The 16,271-nt window shown below is 37.9% G+C and overlaps 1 protein-coding gene across 5 annotated transcripts in view; it reads right to left on the bottom strand.

Annotated features, from left to right (window-relative positions):
• Positions 1–16,271, bottom strand: part of Calx (sodium/calcium exchanger 3) — a 647,992-nt gene that overhangs the window by 463,162 nt on the left and 168,559 nt on the right. For 4 of the 5 annotated variants that reach the window (XM_083137848.1, XM_083137849.1, XM_083137850.1 and 1 more), the window contains exon 1: positions 10,779–10,985. The exons of the other annotated variant lie outside the window; for it this stretch is intronic. The gene's annotated coding sequence lies outside the window, so the exon portion shown is untranslated. Of the gene's footprint in view, positions 1–10,778; positions 10,986–16,271 lie in introns of those variants that run through there. 5 annotated transcript variants of the gene reach the window in all.

Below are 16,271 nucleotides of genomic sequence, written 5' to 3'. Positions count from 1 at the left end.
GAAAGTGCCAGGATAAACGTACTAATACTACTACTACAACTACTACTACTACTAATAATAATAATAATAGTGTTAATAATAATATTGTTATAACATTATTATTATTATTATTATTATTATTTATGATTTGTTTTATTTTACTTCGCTTCTGGTGGCACGTTTGCTTAATTTGCGAAGATGGGGATGTAATTTTGATGAAATTGATGAATGAACAGTCACAAACATCCATGCCCAAGCCAGGATTCGAACCCGCCGGGACCAACATTGTTGTTATTATTATTATTAGTAGTAGTAGTATCAAAGACGTTATTATCCTCGTAAATTATGCAAAAAGAGGGTAGAAGTAGGTGCTAAAGCATTTGTGCCCGAACACACGATTTCAATTATTTTTTTCTCCACGCGGCACAGTAGTTCGGATCCCACTTCAAACTGTAGATCCAGTTCCGATTAGTCTTTCTGTGTATAAAGTGGACTCGAAACCACAAATCAATCAATCAATTTTACAACATTTTTCATTTAGATAGTTCGGCGCCCAGGGCCAACTCCCGCCGCCTCCTAGCTATGGTCACAAACTTTATAAGACTAAGAAAAGGAGGAATTGCGAGCGAAGCGAGCAAGAAAACTTTACGAAGAAAAATGTATTTGCTTAAAATGTGAATAGGATTTGTATTAGAAAAAGTTGCAATTCATCACGTCTACGGAGAAAAATTCAAGTATAATTCACGCATAATTCCCGGAATTCAAAGAATTCCCGGTGGGTAGCCACCCTGAACCATTTGTAATCTCCTCTATTTAATATTTTCCCCAATTCTGTATATTTATAATCTGTTACTATAATTGCATAGTATAGCACTTTTTATGTAATGTGAATACATGACACTGTTTCATCCACACAACCCTAACACTCCAACTCAATTTCGCACAGCGTGCTAAAACGCGAGAAGTCCCGGGTTCGAATCCCAGTCTGGGCATGGGTGTTTTCTGTAAATGTGCCTTCATCAATTTCATCATATCATTCCCATCTTCGCGATTAGACAAAAGTGGCAGAAAAGTGTACTAAAATAAAGATATAAGACGAGAACTAAAAAAAATCATCTGCCCTTGTTCAGACACAATCGTTAATAGTGCACCGTAACGGGTGCTGTTAGCACTGTTTATTCTCTTTGAAGTTGTGGTTTCTGATGGGTAACGAACGATGCATATTAAGCGTGGTATTCCAAGGTCGATAAATGGCGATCACATTACACCAACGTAGACCGTGTGATCTGGGATGGAGAATAGGAAAAGTGGTAGAATATAGGGAGATAGAAACGACAATTTTAGTTATAGAAAAAAATATTTCGCAAGGAAAGAATAACGAACATAAAAGCAAAACAACGGAGAGGATATAGAAAACGTTCTGCTCAAAATTCTACTACATTAGATGTGTTATTAATGGTGACTAATACACCGGGTACTCATAAAATACCCGCAAATATGACCAACTCACCAGTTTCGCCATACTTGTTTTGCCTGAGTAGTTCACACACTTGGATACCTCAAAGAAAAGTTTGAAATTGTATGAAGTAACGCCTTGTGTTTTCAATACACTTTAAACAATTGAAGTCAGAGTGAATATCATTGTAATTCAAGGCATGTATATTACAAAACATGTAAATTCAAGAAACAGTAAGTTGCCATATGACGTCACAACTTTCAGTAAATTGCAGGTGCAAGCTTGTAATACAAGAAATATAAAAGGCAAATGATCTGACACACTAGTGATACATTTGATATCCCAGGAACTAAAATTCGCAAGCAACTTTGTAGCCACTATACTCAAAATGCAGCAGAATTTCCAGTAGTGCATACATTCTATATAAGTTACTGTCTAAAGGAGATCAAATCAATCAAACACAAAGTCTCAAAGTTTCAATTTACTAACAATAAAAATAATTCGAAATTTTTGGGGGAATTCTCTTGTTGTATCAGTGGTTCGAGACTGGAATATATTCGCATATGATACAAGAAAATATAATTCAATAGGTATTTTACAGGGAAGATTAAGGAAAAGACTTTTGTATTGATGTTAGATGCTTTCGTTCAGTTGGTTTCAGTCTATTGAATTTTGATTTGGTGTTTGTTACTTTTGGCATATTTTTTCTGCTACTTTTGGCCAGTCATATGATGAAATTGATCAAGCGACACTCACAAAGAATATCCATACCCAGGTCGTGATTCGAACACGGGATCGATGGCGTCATAGCTTTGATAACCACTCCGCCAGAGATCGGTTCAGTCCATTGAAGAATAAGTGTATGATATTTTCAACACTATTAAATAATATTTCGTATGACCAGATAGAAATGAATGTTTTGTGTGTGTGTGTGAATTTGTATTTTTAGTGTGGATTGTGCATTTTGTTTGCTGTGTGTGTGTGTATTTAAATGCAGATAAAGAGAAGTGATATGGTTGACTGTGAGACAAGGCATGTGCCTTAATCTCTGCCATGTACCGATTTAAATAAATAAATAGTAGGCTTAATTCAGGAAATGCATGTTACTCTCTCTTCATAAACTTTTGTCTTCTCGTTTAATATCTAAGAAACTAAAAGTTAAAATATACAAAACAGTAATTTTGCCTGTAGTATTATATGGATGTGAAACTTGGTCCCTTGCATTGAAAGAGGAACATAAATTGAGAGTATTTGAAAATAAGATCCTTAGGAAAATATTTGGACCTAAAAGGGATGAGGAGACAGGTGAGTGGAGAAGGTTACATAATTTAGAACTACATAATTTGTATTCAAGTCCAGATATTATTAGAAAAATTAAATCAAGAAGACTTAGGTGGGCAGGCCATGTGGCACGAACGGGAGAGGAAAGAGGAGTTCACAGGATTCTTGTTGGGAAACCTGATGGTAAGAGAACTGTAGGAAGGCCAAGACGAAGATGGAGGGACAACGTTGAGATGAACCTAAAGGAAATTGGTAGGGATGGAAAAGAGTATATAGATCTTGCTCAATATAGGAACAGATGGAAGGCCTGTGTTGCTGCAGCCATGAACGTTCGGGTTTAAGAAGGCTAGAGAGTTAGTTAGTTAGTTAGTACCGATTTAAAATAGGGGAAGTTTTTAGTGAGACACCATGTATGTTATATTCAACTGTACAGCCTTCCTGCATTACAACCAGAGAAGGAAAACATGAACATTGAAATCACAATCACTGAGTTCCGATCGCGAACAGAACGCACACAACAACCGGAGACTCGCACATATAAAAGCAAGGAAACATTAAAAAAGAAATACCCGACGAATATATTTTTATCGCCTGATACCACCACGTGGGTTGAAATTTGGCCATGCCAAGATAAAAATGGCCCCGGCAGGAGAGGTTGCCAAAATATTTCGGGCCCTAGGCCAGGACGTCGTTGCAAATGCCACGTCACATGAAAAGAAAGGATACGGGAGGGAAGCTTTGTTACATTCATAATTCGTCATGGGAGGATATTTGGGTGATCTTGTGAGGCTTTCAACACGTGTTGCTCTGCGTGAAACGAGCATTATTTCAAGATATGAGGATGGTGCCTTTATCGCCTCTTGCAGAATGTGAAGCGTGCTCTCCTTCATATGTATTTTCTTCGTTATGCCCCTAAGAAAGATTCTGGGTGAAAGCAAGGGAATTGTAGATGGCTCTGTTAGGCCTCCATCTCAAATTCACAACAACTTTGTAAGAATAACACAAACAATAAAGCAAAGCAGGTCTTGAGTTCCTAACTTAAACATAACAAGTTTTAATTCCTCTCATCCCTCTACAGTTTACCTTCTATCAGGAAATATTCCTTTGCGATATATTGTCATCTTATCTACAATAAAATGGCACTTTATGATGTGACTTAAATTTGTTTTTTGTGAAATTTAATAACTTCGTTGAGTTGTTGTTCTAAGCCCGTTTTATGCACATATGGGCTAATCGGGACTGGAACTACGGTTTAAAGTAGAATCCTAACTACTATGTGCCTCCAACGGGTATCAAACCCGGCACCCCTTGATTACAAGGCGATGACGTTACCACTACGCCATCGGAAGGCCAATTAATGACTTCGTGTTGCATAAATTATGTTGTATAGAAACCGCATTTTTGTGCAATTACATATTTTCCTTTGTATATAACAAACTCAAAATGACAAATGTAGGTGAATTGCACTGTTACTAAGGATATATATTATTTCATATGCATTGTTTTTCATACTTTGGGGTATATTACATATGTTCCCTTTAAAGTACATATTTTATGGGTTTGCGCCATTTCTCTAGTTGCCATTCAATAATATAGGTATATTTGATGGGGCAAGTATTCAAAATAAGATTTACCTAAAAATTCGGTAATGTTTTATTTTATTATGACAGGCCAGTCAACCTTGCTTTCACACAACAAAAGTAAGGTTCCATGTGTGGGATATTCTGGGTGAGTCTTTTAAAAGAGGCCCCGTGGAAAATGCGCTCCTTGCATGTAGGCAACCTTGGTACACCGAAGAGAAGAGCGGGTTAGAGAACAGTTCAGGATATGTCATGTCGTCGAATATGCTTGGCACCGATAACCTGGACTGTTCTCTAACCCGCTCTTCTCTTCGGTGTACCAAGGTTGCCTACATGCAAGGAGCGCATTTTCCACGGGGCCTCTTTTAAAAGACTCACCCAGTACAATTCAAGTGGTGACCATAGCAGAATTAGCCTATCTGTTCAAAAAGTTGGCTTAAAACGCAACTCAACTTCACCACCTCAGGTTAACCGTACCATGATAATGAGCGATGATAAAAGAAATAGGTGAAAGATCATATAGAGGGTGTTTCCGGGCTGATGATACAAACTTTCAGGGATGATGTAGAAGGGCACATGTATCAATTTAAGATAAAGAACCCTTGTCCGGAAACGACTTAGTCACAGGTTATAAGCGCAAATCGGCGTATGAAGATGGAATACTTTTATTACCTGCACAAGTTTCACAAGCTGTTACATTTACAACATTTGTTCAAAGTTGTGTCCCCCAGCTTCGCTGCAGACATGACATCGTCGCACAAAGTTCTGGCGTACCCGTTGGAACAACTCCTGGGTCGTTCGAACAACGCCACAGGCAGCGAGAATTCTTGCCAGGAGATCCTCTTCAGTCTTGACAGGTGTCTCCTACACAAGACTTTTCACATGACCCTTTCGCTTATAACTTTCGACTAAGTCGTTTCCGGACCAGAGTTCCTTATCTCAAATTGATACATGTGCTCTTCTCCATCATCCCTGAAAGTTTGTATCATCAGCCCGGAAACACCCTGTATAATGCCAAATTAGATCAACAGCAAGATGTTGAGGGTCCAAAATCGACCATATTGGCATGGATTACAAATGATTATTTGAAACGCATATTCAACGCGGTTGTCGCCCAACCGAAGAATAATGCACAAGCAATAATACTTTATGATAAAGCTCGGATTGCGTATCCTAGCCTCTATGCAGACCCGTTGCATAGAAGTGCATTGTTGGCTGCAGAAAACCCAGGCGCGTGTCTTGCCGGTTTTCGATTTAGTTCTGTCGCTGGTTGGCGCTCCGTTTACGAAAATTACGCTACATAACATCCGCAGCTCCCCAAATACTGTCGGATTTCTACGTCGCGTGGAATATGTAATGCATATGGACTGATTTATAGAGTCAAAACTTATTTTTATGGGTACTGAGACATTGTAGTACACTCTTCCCAGATTAAGAAAAATGTGGACGGATATCAACAAGTAGTTGCAATCATCTAGAAACTGATTATTATTTCTCCATTATGACATAAAAGATTGACTAAGATGTTTATTTCTTCTTTTTTAGGATCAAAGAAAACTGCCACTGGCTTGTCTAAGTCTTGTCTCACGTAAAGAAAATATAAAATACACGGGCTAATTCCCTAATGGAAATAGATAGGCTGTTCTCATGGCAGGCCGCCATTATCAAAGAGGGCACAGGTGTCCCGTGGATCAATACGTCTGCAATCACCTGTGATCAAACATGGAATATCAACAATAAATATGCAGTGCCTATTAATTTCTAAGTACGTTTCAGTGGTCGTAAGTACAAGGTGACCGAAAAGTCACCGTGTCCACCAATGGTATGGTACACTTTGAGCAATAACAAAAATGGCAATCACGGAGATTTGAGCGCACGTTAATAGTATCAACATCGTGTGAGTTAGCTCAAGAGTTGACAGGAATCATTCGTGCTTATTCTTGTGTCATGAAGATGGTTGATAACAGTAGTCTCTGCACAGGTATATGAACGAGTCAAGCAGAAAGTATGATGAAGGAAATAATGGAGGTTTGGGAAGGATTAAATAATCCCATTCCTCCTGCTTAGTTTGGGAAAACGAGCTTACAAATACTAACTTGGAAACTACAAATTGTCCATGACTGTGCATGCAAGTAAAAGATAAAAGTCCCTGAAAAACATTTTAGTGCTTGTTATCCGTCTCTCACTGTAGGATCATCTCGACTAGCCTACGTGTGTATAAAGTGAACTTACAAAAAAATATTTTGCCAAGCTTTGTTAATGCCACCACAGTCACTGTAAGAAGTTACCGTAATTTTACAATATTTTACCGTTAAGATTTCACAGTCTACCCGTTAATTCACAAAACGGGGCGAAACCGTTTATTAAATATATTTTTATTTTACCATGCATAAAGGTAAGATGATGATTATAAATTACAGTTTCGTGCACCATGAATATTTTTTTGAAATTTGCCGTTAATAAATTAAAATCGGTCACGGTCGTTTTTACGGTAAGTTGCAATTAACGGTCTTAGATCGTCATTTCTCTAGTCAACGAGGCCTCCCTGATGGCGAATCCTCGCCTTGTAATCAAGGGGTCCCGGGTTCGATACCCGGTGGAGGCACATAGTTCTTCGTATCCCACTTTAAATTGTAGGTCCAGTCCCGATTAGCCTGACTGTGCATAAAGTGGACTTAAAACACCAAACCAATCAATCAATTCTCTAGTCAACGTTTGATGTAATCCGAGAAGCATAAGAATTTTTAAAGGTAGTGCCTAGAAATATGAAATTTAGGCAACGGATCTTGCTATAAATAATCTGCATAGCGTCTGTGTTGCAGGAATCGGTGTGCTCATTAGTGTCTCAGCCGAGAATTGAACCAGGAAACTCTAGATTTCCTCCCAAGGACGATCACTATGCAAAAATATTGGAAGTAGACCAGCACAGGGAACTAGTCTTGATAATGTTAATCTTTCTAGAGTTTCAGCACACGATTACCACACGAAATGTTTGTTACTCTTATGGACAGCCTTGAAGCGAAAATGTATGAACGAGTGGATAAACAGAAGAATGCACCGAGCGTGGTAGCGGATATGCGTAAGGCATTTTTTAACCGTGAAAAACCAACATAGAAGCGAGAACGTACACGTTACAAAGCAGACCACAGCAATAGACTAATAGTAAATTGCTAATCGTACCCTTCAGAAGCGATGAAAAACCAGAAGACCTAAATTTTCGCAGTTGATTATTTTCTCAAGAGTGATTCATAAATTAGACGGTAATATTGGGAAAAGTCGTGTACTGTATAGCTCTTGCTCGCTAAAATTCTTGAGAAATATCTAAAAATATTATCCGGCCAGGATTTGAACCTATAACTCTCCACTTTATCAGCACGATATCATTAGAGATAACCTTGAAATTATTCACACCTCTCGTTTTCAACAACTGTACAACTCCAGTGGGTGTGAACTATGACATACGGTACAAATATTTAGGAAGTGTACCACAGAATATAAGAGGACAGAAACCAAAGGAGATATAATTCAATGATGGGGTAGATAAGATTAAATGTCAGAAAATACTGCTAATTAGAAGTGATTTGAATATGTAACAAAATGCAGTTTAATTCAAACAGGAACAGAACTACAAAAAGCTAAAACAAGACTTCTTTCAGATACTATATGTAAGTTTTCTTTTTTATTTTGTAAAGACTACCTTTCCCTTGCAAAATTATATATTTTATGATTTAATCAATTGATATGTCATCACATAAATTAGGAAGAAATTTGTTAAGAATGTACAATAGAGCACACCACAAATATAAATTTTGGCTACGATATTCATGAGCCTCCCCGATGACATAGTGGTAACGCCATAGCCTTGTAATCAAGGGGTTCATGGTTCGATACCAAGCGAAGACACATAGGGTTTGAATCCCACGTTAAACTAAGCGGATTCAAAACAAACTTTACCAAACTTTGTGCGATAACTATAGTTAAACCTGGTGGTAAGTTGTGTTTGGAGAGCCCTATGTAAAGGTGTAAGAAAAAAATATTATTTACATTGAGGCATAAAATCGAATGGTTTGATACAGCGTATTGCTTGTGCTGATAATATTGTAGCGATGAGAGAAACACTTAAATCGATATTTTTAGAACTGAGGGAAGAATGAGTCGTTCTGGAATTAAAATGTACATGAACAGAAATAAAAATACTACATGACAGCATCTGGAAATGAAGGAATAGTGTAACCAAGATAGGAACGGAATTTCTGTTCAAGAGAACTGAATATTTGGAAGGGCAACAGAAGTGCGTTGAGGGGCATAAAGGAATCAAACCAAGATATGCTAAAATATGAATATATGAACATTAATAAGTACTACTTGAATATGCATGCACGGCTTAGAAACGTGGTATCACATGGGACAAAAGAGAACAACTTCCACTGGGAAAAGAAAATCCTTAGGTTCTTTGGTTCCAAATGTAAATGACGAATGAAAGTAAATATAGATAGTGAAAAGTGAATATGCAGATAGTATTGAAGGAATCAGATATAAATTAATAGCAAGGTTAGAGATGTTAACGCTCAAGGTTTTGTGATCTAAGGCTCCTATTTAAATAACCGGTTCCCACTTTATTTTGAATCTCCAGTCGCAACTTAGTCTATATGCGCATAAAGAAGACAAAATAAATTTTGCCAATCACTTGCAAGAATCACTTTGTAAAGCAAGACGCTTGTACAGTCAAAATTATTGCGATGCATGAAATTCAAACTTGAAGATGAACACCCCAGGTTCGAATCATAATAGAGCAATATCATATGGACGGACTTGACCACAGATGGACGACCCGAGACCTTATGCTACTTTGGAAGATTTTTAAAGGTAAACTCCGATCTCCTCTGTGGCTTACACAATTCAAAATACGCATTCCGAACATTAAAACACGACCCAAGCATGGTACCTTCTATGTGAGCAAAACGCGAACAAATATCATGAAAAGTTCACCTATTTGTAGAATGAGTGCGTTCTACAATGTTGTAGAGAAAGAGAATAAAAGTATAGATTTGTTCACAATGCCATATTCACAAGTGAAGAAATCAGTTATGAATACATTGGCTAGAAAAAGAGATGGAAATGTTATGTTATGAAAATCTACAGTATTGTTATTCTATGTATTATATAAGATTGTATTATTATAACATGAATTCCGTGAATTGATGTAAACCTGTTGAGATCAATAATAATAATAATAATAAATAATCGCATGTTATAGCTGCATCATAGAAAAGCAAAATGAAACAACGGAAAGCGCAAACCCAATCATTTCAACCTTAAATCCAGTACGAACCATTGGTTATCTCCAGGATGGACATAACATGTGGATTATAGGGCACCAGAACCCTCCGTCGACAATTTAAGGTTCTAATAACTTTTCTTTTTACTTAAAATTCTTATTTTGCAAACGCTTGACAAACATTATGATTGCTCTAAGATATAACTGTAATGCAATTGTGGAATGAGTGGGTTGGAAACCATTAAAAGTTGTACAAATTGTAGAAATACAATTTGTGGTTTGGTTCATAAGACATCTTAAAATCATTAAGTACATGGTAACGTCATGTTAATTTATCATATCACATAACTGTCACAAAATTCCCAATTTTGTATAACAGAAATATGGATGTCCTTTTGTACTGAATGGACACAATGTCAAGAAGCTGGTTTGGTGTCTTTGTTTTGTGAGTATATCTGACGTTACGAGCTGAATATATGTAAATGTTAATTGCGTATTATCAATAGCGTGACACTTATTTCAAAAACTGTCACAGTTGTGCTGAAACCACCTTCATCTCAACGCTGTTAACATTAGCAATGATAACAGCAACACTAGCGACTTCTTCATGAGCTGAAAAATAGATGTACTTAATGATTCTCGAAGTAAAAGTGCCTAAAGAACTAATTGATTAGACTGGCAATCAAAATTTATTTCAGGAACGCCGCTCTGGAGCGTTCCAGCCATTTACGGAACGAAATGAGTGTTGTTCGAATGCAAGAAAAGTTGAGAAATCAGACTACGAGAGTGCTTTGGGGGCGAATAAGAGATCGAGCTGACAATGAGACCTAGTAGAGCCTAAAAATAGGACTATTGCGATTTCGCGGGACAGAAAAAAAAGGCAGATAAGGGCCCCCGGGGAAATCTACGACAAGTTTAGCCGAACAACATTCCAAAAAATCCCAGGGCCAGAACACAGGGGGAACAAGTCCTTGGTTCGAAATTCGTACAAGAAACTTTTTGTAGCACTGCGAGAGATGCGAGGAGGGTATGCAGAGTAGTTTTTGATCACGGTACTCGGAGGGGGGAGGACATGTAACGATGCAATTCGGGGGGAGGGGGCGTAACGAATCTCGAAACAAAAAAGAATCGCTTGCGAGGATCCCGCCTCTCTCATTCTCACACATACAGTGGGCACACACATAATGATATAAATGGTACATACCGGCAATATTCAGCCCTGCTCCTCCTACGCAAGTCCTCGGGTATCTTCGGTTATGTTCGGGGTGTGTTGCCCTCCCCCGCAAGAAGAAACTTGATGGCTGAGAGGCAGCACACTCCTATGGGTCAGTGACACGATATTTCAATGAACACACTGCACTCTGCGCATAACAGCACGCGAACCCCACTACCATCAACAGGCGACGGACGAGGTAAAATTAGGACCGCAACCGGTCCCGGCCTCCTTCGGTCGACTTCGGTCTCCCTCGGGGATCCTCGGGACCTACGGACCCGCACAGACTTGGCCCCTGCTAAAGTTACAAGAAACTATATCGGGGACATAGCGAATCCGCGTCCAGTGTTATCACACCAGGCCGAGGGATCGCAAGCGCTCGTCACCCCGCCGCTAATATTGAGTAACCCACTCGTAAAAGACCCCCCTTGGAGATGGACGAGACTAGTGTTGCGAGCGAACAGTGGCGTTCCGTCGCTAAGGTGTTCGGGTGCCCAATGGTAGGGAATGCATGACCCCGTCTGAGCATTTGAACTAAACTTTATGCTTTAGGGAGGCAGGAGGAAGCTCACTTATTACAGGTCACGTGTAAGAAAAACGGGAAATTATTTTTAAAGTTTTACGAATACCATCAATTCCTGTCTTAGGCTGAGGGTAGGAGAGAAATTATTGATTGATTGATTTGATTTATATTACTTCGCTTTTGTGCCGCTTTTGGCTAATTTGCGAAGATGGGGATGAGTGATGAAATTGATGAATGGACACTCACAAACATTCATGCCTAGGGTTTCGATTCCGGGGCCCCTGGCGTCGTAGCGCAATGTGCTAACCACTCCGACATGGAGGCCGGCCCTTTTCGAATATTCCCAAATGTCAGTCTCCCTTCCACGTAGTACACCCAGGACTGCATTTGGCAGGCTAGCGAGGCTCTGGCGTCTGGACACAAGGTTCGTGTTTTGTGTTGTCCATTTATGTTTGTGATTGTCCTATTCATTCTCATCGTCGCGATTAGAAGAAAGTGGCAGAAAAGACGATGCTAAATAGCAAAAATCAAAGAAAACTTAGACGAAAAAAGAAACACGAACCTTAATATTCCGCGTGGTAGTCAGACGCCATACTGAGTTTTACCACCGCGCCGAAACTTCATATGGGTCGTTTAAGTGTGATAACTTGGGTCTATCGACAAGGCCTATAAAGTTTACCCGAACGCCAACATCACTTAACATATGATTGCCGCAGCTTTTTGACAGTCTAAGCTGCAAGATGGGAGAATCGATTTTTTTCGGTGACAGAGTCCCGACGGAACATAACTGAAAAGCTACCGGCGGAAAATGGGAAAATGGAAACGAGGGGAGGGAAGCGAATTTGGAGAACAAACTGTCGATTGCTCACACTTTGTTGACAAAGTTGAACTCTGCGGGGTAACCTGACAATTTCAGGGAGCTTTACGTAATGACGCGTTAAATAACCCCCTCCAGGGATGAAAAAGCTTTGGGGCGAGAATATTTATGCGTTGTTTGAAGGTGAAGAGTGTTGGGGCTCCTCTTCCACATCCACTACCTTAAGCCTGGTGTTATATACCGATCGCATGAATTTTTTCCATACATTTTTTTTGCAGCAAAAAAGCACCAATCAGAGAGCAGGATACCATACATATGTGTTAATGTACCTTATATATGTAAACTTACTGCTGTATAAACACAGGTTATGCTATATCTACCAAAAACGATTAGATTTTAAATAAAGGAATCGGCAGACGTCAATTTACGGAAAATGCAAACTATATTACTGCTTGTATCTCCATAAAAATACACATTATCTGTTACAACAACTGCTCAAAATAACCGCCATGTTTTCTATGCACTTATTACGCCTTTTTGATACTGATTTGTAGATCTATTACGCAATTGTGGTTAGAATATCTGTGAAAAATTAAGTTTTATGCGTTCCAAATCTCGCGGCTTCACGTCAAATACTTTGTCTTTCAGCTTTCCCCACATGGAGAAATCACATGGGGTTAAGTCTGGTGATCTTGCAGGCCACTCCATGGTACCTCGTCTCCCTATCTACTTCCTGAAGTACTCATTTAAACATAGTAACACACTCGCACACGCACCACCGATGTTTTTAGGAACAACGTCCGACACCTAACTCAGTAAAAAACAGGAGGAAGCAGGTCACTGCTACAAGTCTTGTTCACGCCAGTTCGGTACATACCGGAAATAAGTCCTACTTCCTTCTTGGCGCGAAGATGTTGCCACGTTTAAAGTGTAACAAACGAAAAACAGCAAGCGCTTACTCTTTCGCTACACACTTCGTTCTCTGCTGTCGCTCAAGCCGACGCCAAGAGAAATTTTTGTTTTGTTTTCTTTTTTGTTTCAGTGATAAAGGATGTGAGGTGCACGTAAAAGCACATGCAACATTTTAGGATTTCAATGTGAAAATCGTCTAATTTCACGCATTAATGAGCTGAAATATGGAGGTGGCAAACATTTCTTGGCAATTTAAACAAACATCAATGGACATTGGAACCAGACCCGTATCCAGTTTTGGGTCGGAAAGTTACAACAATTGAAACAAACAAAACAGTCGGCTACTGACAAAAGCCGCCGCATGGCTTACAGCTTCGCACTTACTGTTTACTTTCAATTCTCAGGAGTATTCGAATATTCTATTCTGCAAATTAACAATATTTTTGCTTACCTTTGATTCCGTCACATCTGTACTACTGAATAATCACGATATTTCTATGTTTAGAAAGTAATATATGCTATTGGTAAACGCACACTCTCATGGATTAATTAAATTATACATATTAGCAATGCAGCCGGACCCTGTGGCCGAGTAGTTAGCACATCGCGCTGCGACGCCAGGGGTCCCGGGTTCAAATCCCGGTCGGGTTTGGTTGTTTGTGAATGTTTCCTCATCAATTTCATCATTTCATCACTCATCCCCATGGGCGTCATGGATGGAGGAGATCGTGAAGGTCCATCACGCCGTAAGTAAACTGACTTATGCAGCACGTATGTATATATACTTAGTTATTTTAATCACAATATGAACACTTACAATTGTGAAAACTGGCAATTTTCATTAAGCAAGCGGCTTACCTAGCTAAATATAATAAATACATGGCATTAATTGTAACGCAAAAATTCAAATACAAAGTTTTTTTTTTTTTTTTTTGCTAAATCAATGCCTTATCTAATTTCTTTTAAGTGCTGACACGTGAATATCCTCCTATTTTCCCTCAAGACAGATTTATATTCACTGAAACTGTATTCAATATAGTATTTATTAATAAGAGTATATTAAAACTATACAAAGGATTTCACTGGGAAAACCTGAGGTTGCACTCCATTGTTGACAAGAATATTAGTATAACAGGTGCAGTGTCTATTGTCAAGATTTAAAGTAAAGAGAGGGCACAAAACGAACAGATTACAGATGAACAGAAAACTTTTGGTCTTCAACATAAGATGGTAAAATGTAGTAATAGCATAAATATGGAATACATGTCGAAAAATATTTGAAAATATGGAAATTAGATGTAAAAGTAACTAAAATATGAAAAATATGTCTTAAATGCAATATATATACAAGAAAGGACAATAAAAAAGTATTTTTCGAGTTTCCATACACAATTTTCAAAGATAATACAAAATAACATTAATTTTAGCATCTAATGTAGTTATACATAAATCCGTTCTCTGATGATGAGGCATGCTAATTCTGTGAATTGCATTGCATTCAGCGCCCTCGATTTAGTAAAAAAAACACATTTTCAACAGTGGTACAGAAATCAAACAGTTAAATCTTAATTGCAAGCAATCCGTCAAAAAAAACCATTTTACCATCTGAGTAAAATGCAGGAAAAAGTATATTAAGTTATTCAATTACTTTATGTTTAATAAAACACTCAAAATGCTGACCAAGGCAGAATCTATTGTCAAATAAACACACTACACGTGACGTTCCAACCTTATAGCAATGTCTTCCTCAGACTCTGAACAAAATTCAAATTAATCTTCAGTTGAATTTTTCATACATTCGGATTCATTTGAATTTTATTCCGAGTCCGAGGAAGACCTTGCCATAAGGTTGGAACGTCACGTGTAGGCTACAGTGTGTTTATTTGACAATACATTCTGCCTTTAGTGTTTTATTAAGCATGGAAACAAGGCTTAATATGTTACCATTTATGTTTAAGTATCAGAGTGATTTTCGGTTGAAATATTAAAGTAGAACTGTTGTTTATTTCAAAATCAATAACTACATGTTAATGCAGATACATTATGAAAATAAAGCCAAGTTTCAACACTAAACAGCAAAATGCAACAGCTATTTATAACGATCGAAAACTTTTTTTCTCTCACTTAGAACACGATATCTGATGTTGAGAGTTGGCATGTAGGTAAGAGGCCACGGTCGTTAGGCAAAAGTTTGGAAACAAATCTCGTTATCTCTGAAGCATAAAAATTTGCACAGTTAACAATGTCGTTCAGGAACTCCGTCAAGCAGTTGGTGAACGAAAGGAAATCTATTTGTCAGCTCGGTAGTAAGCTGGAGTTATGAAACGTAATTTGCATTTGACATAATACATGACACATCTCAAGTTTTGTTATGTAACGTAAAGGGTTCAAAAGTACTATCTATTGCTGATAATATATTTCTCTCGCGTTTCATAGTCGACGTTCTATACTTACAATCGATGGGTTCTGGGTTCGATTCTCTACTGCACCCAACTACAATAAATTCTCACTAAAACTAGCTGTTTTTTTCAATATATGGCCCTGTGTACACAAGGAGAGGGTATAACGTGTTCAAACCTTTCCTACTGGTTTAGTAAACATTTTGCACTAACTGTCTAATAAAATTAACATCATCTCAAAATTAGTCAAATAACTGCGTTGGTTGAAAAGGTTATTTCAAACACAAGAACAGGTTTTCTTAAAAATAAAAGCGTAACTCTATGTTAAATGTAAAAATATATTGTTATAGTCCTTACACTGAAATTGTTTAGAGAGAAAAATTGTATCGATTATAATGTTAACTCGATTATTAATAATTAATAAATAGTAAATGTATTCAATAAATATTAAAACTATACCATCCTTGGACTACAGTAAGTTTTACCCCACCCATTACGGAATACTGTGCATCTTTAAAAATAGTCAAATGAAGCTTAAGAACAAGGGGCACTGTATAATTTATTTCACCGAACCTGAGAAGCTGAACGAGAAAGCTCGTTTTATAATAACACTTATGGAACGTACTATTACTAAGTATAATAACACTTATGGAAGTACTATTTCCAAGTACTCAAGGAGCGTGTTAATTAATATAACTGGACAAAGTACATTAACAGATAGAAGAAGGGTTGTTACGAAAAAGGTGGATAGGTATTATAGGGAGATATCTGTAATATAACGCGTACTCAGTTTCTTAAAAATATTTTTTTAGTGTGAAGAAAAATTGTAATTG

This window comes from Lepisma saccharinum, chromosome 16 (genome assembly GCF_977018435.1).
Source record: "Lepisma saccharinum chromosome 16, izLepSacc3.1, whole genome shotgun sequence".
Lineage (NCBI taxonomy): Eukaryota > Metazoa > Arthropoda > Insecta > Zygentoma > Lepismatidae > Lepisma > Lepisma saccharinum.
This window is presented reverse-complemented; position numbering and strand designations above follow the sequence as displayed.